We start from the raw sequence: 6000 nt of genomic DNA on the forward strand, positions 1-6000 counted from the left end.
AAATACACATTAATAAAAACAAAAAAAAAACTATTTCTGAAAACTTGAAAAAAAACGACAGAGATAGGAACAGAACACTATTGGATTTATAAAAGGATAAATCTAAGCTTTTGCACTGCCGTGTATGCACTAGTACAAAACAATCATGTGATGGCACACATCTGGTCTCAATTTTCCCCTGAAGCCGACAAATTATAGGATTACCCAATACACAGCCTACCAATCTTGTTGCACTAAGCTGTAGGAAAATCCAACACACAAAACAACTAAATGATTGTTCACCTTCCGTTTCCGCCTCCGAGCATTTGCTCGAAATCCTACACTCAATTAATTATATTGGTTCCCCGCCCAGAAAATGACCCCTGTGTTTAACAATCACCGCGGTCAAAAATGCTGTCGGTCGTTCGACCAAAAGAGACCAAACACACTTCTCACTAGGTAGGTATGTAGTCGCTATGCTGGAACTGGAAGAAAGGCCAAATATTGGCTTTTGAACGCACTTCGATATAGGTATCCACCGCAATAGTCAAACAACCTCCAACCAAATGCACACACCGTATACAGCCATAGAGGAGAATACAATGTGGGCAAACCGGCTGTAGGGAACCGACGTTGGCGACAACGACGACGACGACGGAACCACCGCGAACCGATCGACAGGACGACTCAACTACGAATGAGGGACAGGATATGTCGGACGTGGACTATAAATGGCTCACACGGAAGGAAATGATAGGGTTTAGCGTTTCAGAACGCACTACTGGTTGAGGGTTTCCTGTCTTTTCGTTCATACAAGTTTCTTTCGGACGGAAGTAAAACAGAACAACCATGCGTCTCCATAGGTTTGTTGGAAACCTGACTTTCTCGCACTCGTACGTAGGTATACATTAGAGTGGGTCATCGTTCATATGGAAAAATGAAAAATTCAATGGTATCCCATCAGATCAAAGCTTTTTTGCTCCCATTTCAGGATCCAAATAAGTGTGCAAAATTTGGGTACGATCGGTTATGTCTACGTTTTGCGCATCGCGTTTGAAGTTTGTATGGGATTTTACATGGGAAAACACACTTTTTTGCATTTCTCTCATAACAAGCTCGAATTTTCCAAAAACCATGTAACTGATAAAATGAAAACATAGCCTATGGTGTCCTGAAAAACTTTGTCGAAGACCGCGAAGTGATCTGATGCTTAAGAAAAAAGTTAAAGCGTTGGCATTGCTTGGCGAAACAGCATGATTTTGTTGCTATTGTTATTCCTTTACATGTTAAAACATAAATACATGAATGCGGTTCGTTGTTTATAACTGTTTTCACAAGCATCGGATCGCTTTGCGGTTTTCAACAAAGTTTTTCAGAACATCCTTTGCTATAATTTTACAGTATCAGTTAAAAAGTGTTAGACAAACTTTTTCAACTTATGACAAAAATGCAAAAAAGTATGCTTCCCATATAAAATCCCATGCAAATTTCAATTGCAATGCGCAAAGTGTAGACGCAACCGATCGTGCTCAAATTTTACACGGATACTCAGGACCCGAAACGAAACCAAAAAAGCTTTGATCTGAGAAAACGGTTCCGATGACCCACACTAGTATACATCGACATTTCCCTAACAACAGTTTCTATTGTGCTGTATGTACAGTTCGGTCCACTTTCTATTGTGCTCCCCTGCATGGATGGCGTTCGGATCAAAATCGAATAGGTACTCTCAAAGTCGGATTTTCACTCCGCACGTGTTTCCTCTCTTTTGCGTGGAATGCTCTCCTCCGAGGTTTTCTTGTTTTGATGTGGATTTTCTGTCCTTCGGGTGGGTTGGTACATAGAGGAAAAATGTTATGAAGTGGAGGGAAAAGTCTGTAATGTTCATTAGAGTGACCCACAAGTTGTAAGGGTATGTGTGCACTTTGAAGTTCAGAACTTTTCAGGTCAGCACTCGTAGCAGTAGTAGAGAGTATCATCATTATCAATAGCGTGCGCAGGGATCTTGCTTAACCCTTTGAAGCCGGTATTTTTCCTAGCGTTATTAGGGAAGTGGGACCATCTCGGCAGGGGTCCTATTTTGGGCACTTTTCTGCTATAACTCAGCCAACTCTGGACCAGTTGAAACAATTTTTGGAACGCGATGAGATACGTATAGTATCTAGCCGAATACAAAATTTCAAGTCAATTGGTTTGGAATTGACTGATGTTGGAAATGGGACATCATGAGTGCACCGCTCTTTTAGCAGGGCAAATAAAACACTTGGTTATGCTATTTGCCACATGCTACAAAGCTAAAAGCATACTTTATTAGTAGATTCAAGCATAAAAACATACAAAACAACTTACAACTACGGTGATTTCTCCACATATAGATCTTCACGATTCATACGCGCCCATTCTGTCTCATTTTCACTGACTCTGTTATATGACTCGTTTGACAGAACGAGAATGACGGAGAACACAAAGTATAAAACAATACACATATACAAACAGTCAACTCCGACAATGCACAGAGGTTCGCAACTACATTCTCACGTAAAACTGAGTTACAGCGAAAAGTTCCCAAAATACCGGCCGCTGCCCAAGTGGTTCGTTACCCTATAGAGTTTTTTCTACGTTTTTCTTTAGTTTTGGTGGTCAATAGCATGAAAACGGTAGAATATTATGCAGAAATATTTTTTTCTGGATACCCTAGATCATCCAAACTATTTTTGAATTTAGATCCTTAAGTCTACGGGTGTAACGGCAACTTCTTTCATTATACAAAGTTACGATTTGTAATCTATCATGTCCAATGAGTCTTCTGAAAGGTTAATATACAAAATCAGATCAGACGAGATATCCTACGTCATCTAAACTGTTCTTGAGTTTAAATCCTAAATTCTATGGGTGTAGCGACCACTTCTTTCATTATACAAAGCTACGATTTGTAATCTATCATGCCAGGTAAGTCTTCTCAAAGGTTAATAGTCAATATCAGATCAGTCATCCAATCTGTTCTTGAGTTTAGATCTGAAAGTCTACGGGTGTAACGGTAACTCCTTTCATTATACAAAGCTACGATTTGTAGTCTATCATGCCCAGTAAGTCTTCTGAAAGTTACAGGGGTTGTTTTTATCAACTAAGCTTCATAACAGTAAGGAAGCCCATAATATCCCAAAAATATATAACAACGCTTATTGTTCCTCTAACTGCTTTGGTAAGTACAGTTGATTATGTAACACTACTTAACGTAGTGGCAAAAGCTATTATCACAAGTGTAGATCTGAAGCTATGCATCGAGCTCGTGGTTCATCCTTCTCCGCCACACACCGTTCTCCTGTACGCCGCCGAAGATCGTCCTTAGCACCCGTCGCTCGAAAACTCCGAGTGCTTGCAGGTCCTCCTCGAGCATCGTCCATGTCTCGTGTCCGTAGAGAACTACTGGTCTTATTAACGTCTTGTACATGGTACATTTGGTGCGGGGGTGAATCTTTTTTGACCGCAGTTTCTTCTGGAGCCCATAGTAGGCACGACTTCCACTGATGATGCGCCTTCGTACTTCACGGCTCACGTTATTGTCAGCCATTAGCAAGGAACCGAGGTAGACGAATTCTTCTACCACCTCGATAGTATACTCCAAGTGACAGTAGTACACGCTCTCTATGCAATGTTTTGATTTTGTTGTAACCGAGATCTCAGTAATATCTTGTTTTTACTGAAAACTCAGTTCCTTGTTTTACTGACTTTTTGGGGTTACCGAATTGACACGGTAACCTTTAAATATTGCTGTGTGTTCAGCACTTTTTATTACCGAAATACGCAAAAAGTGGAGATAAATACCGAGTTTCAGTTATTTTGTAACAGAAATGATGAAGTTTCGGTAAAACCTAAGGTTTACGATTTGAATTCAGTAAGAAAAATTACCGAACAGCGAAGCCGTGATTAATGCCGTTTTTCTTTTTGAACCTGGGTTGGAACTGGATTGGCGGAAAATGTGTAAACAAACAAACTCAAACAAACTTTAGTACAAGCGAAACCGAAGTCGGGTTGGGGTTGAAACTGTGATCTCATCCAGTTCCAACCCAGGTTGGAACTGGATCAAAAAGAAAAACGGCATAAGTGTGTATCCCCGTCTATCGTAACATTGCTGCCAAGGCTTGTCCTGTCTCGCTCAGTCCTACCTACCAGCATGTACTTTGTCTTAGCCGCATTCACCACCAGTCCGACCTTTTCTGCTTCGCGTTTCAGGCGGCTGTACTGTTCTGCCACCGTTCCAAATGTTCTAGCAATAATATCCATGTCGTCCGCAAAACAGACAAATTGGCCGGATTTCGTGAAGATCGTTCCCCGGCTGTTGAGCCCAGCTCGTCGCATAACACCTTCCAGGGCGATGTTGAATAGTAGACAGGAAAGTCCATCACCTTGTAGTCCCCGTCGAGATTCGAATGAACTGGATAGTTCACCCGAAATCCTTACGCTGTTCTGCACACCGTCCATCGTTGCTCTTATCAGTCTGGTAAGCTTCCCGGAAAAGCTGTTCTCTTCCATGATTTTCCATAGCTCTGTGCGGTCGATACTATCGTATGCCGCTTTGAAGTCGATGAACAGGTGGTGCGTTGGGACCTGGTATTCAGGGCATTTCTGGAGGATTTGCCGTACGGTGAAGATCTGGTCCGTTGTCGACCGGCCGTCGATGAAACCGGCTTGGTAACTTCCCACGAACTCATTTACTTTAGGTGAAAGACGACGGAAGATGATCTGGGATAGCACTTTGTAGGCGGCGTTCAAAATAGTGATCGCTCGAAAGTTCTCACACATTAACTTGTCGCCTTTCTTGTGAATGGGACAGATTTTCCCTTCCTTCCACTCCTCCGGTAGCTGTTCGGTTTCCCAGATCTTGATTACTAACTGGTGCAGACAGGTGGCCAACTTTTCCGGGCCCATCTTGATGAGTTCCGCTGCGATACCGTCCTTACCAGCCGCTTTGTTGTTTTTGAGCTGGTGGATGGCATCCTTAACTTCCCTCAGCGTGGGGGTTGGTTCGTTCCCGTCCTCTGCTGCACCAACATAGTCATTTCCTCCGCTGCCTTGGTCCTCCGTGCCTACATTCTCTTCGCCATTCAGGTGCTCGTCGAAGTGCTGCTTCCACCTTTCGATCACCTCACGTTTGTCCGTCAGGAGGCTCCCGTGCTTATCCATGCAGATTTCGGCTTTCGGCACGTAGCCTTTGCGGGATGCGTTGAGCTTCTGGTAGAACTTACGTGTTTCTTGTGAACAGCACAGCAGTTCCATTCCCTCGCACTCCGCTTCTTCCAGGCGGCGCTTTTTCTTCCGGAAGAGACGGGTCTGCTGCTTCCGCTTTTGTCTGTATCGCTCCACATTCTGTCGGGTTCCATGCTGCAACATTACCGCCCGCGCTGCATCCTTCTCCTCCAGAACCGCTCTGCACTCCTCATCGAACCAATCGTTTCGTCGACTCCGTTCTACGTACCCGATAGTGCTCTCGGCTGCGTTGTTAATGGCTGCTTTGACTGTACTCCAGCAGTCCTCTAGAGGGGCCACATCGAGCACACCCTCGTCCGGCAACGCTGCCTCGAGATTCTGCGCGTATGCGGTGGCGACAACCGGTTGCTTCAGTCGCTCTAGATCTTCCCGGGGCGGCCGCCGGTACTGTACATTGTTAATAACGGAGAGTTTTGAGCGCAGTTTAACCATCACCAGGTAGTTGATCCTGACGTCGATAATGTCGGAGAAGTGCCGTCCATCAATCAGAACGTGGTCGATTTGCGATTCCGTTTGTTGTGGTGATCTCCAGGTGTAACGATACGGGAGGCTGTGCTGGAAAAAGGTGCTATGAATGGCCATGTTCTTGGAGGCGGCGAAATCGATGAGGCGCACGGTGTTAAAATTTCGATTATTATCGAACATTTATGTACCTCGGATTTTTCTTCGAAAATGATTAGTTTTTGGGCTATATATTCATAATCGGACAACTAGAAAATATTTCATCGGCGAAAATTTTTCCATACATTTTGT

At 43.7% G+C, this 6000-nt stretch overlaps 1 protein-coding gene across 19 annotated transcripts in view; it reads right to left on the reverse strand.

Annotated features, from left to right (window-relative positions):
• LOC134284072 (tetratricopeptide repeat protein 39C-like) overlaps positions 1-749 on the reverse strand; it is a 77367-nt gene extending 76618 nt beyond the window's left edge. For 4 of the 19 annotated variants that reach the window (XM_062842324.1, XM_062842316.1, XM_062842310.1 and 1 more), the window contains exon 1: positions 436-749. The gene's annotated coding sequence lies outside the window, so the exon portion shown is untranslated. Of the gene's footprint in view, positions 1-220; positions 240-282 lie in introns of those variants that run through there. The other 15 variants (XM_062842322.1, XM_062842311.1, XM_062842305.1 and 12 more) reach the window with 8 other exon arrangements.
• Positions 750-6000: the final 5251 nt, after the last annotated feature.

This window comes from Aedes albopictus, chromosome 3 (assembly GCF_035046485.1).
Source record: "Aedes albopictus strain Foshan chromosome 3, AalbF5, whole genome shotgun sequence".
Lineage (NCBI taxonomy): Eukaryota > Metazoa > Arthropoda > Insecta > Diptera > Culicidae > Aedes > Aedes albopictus.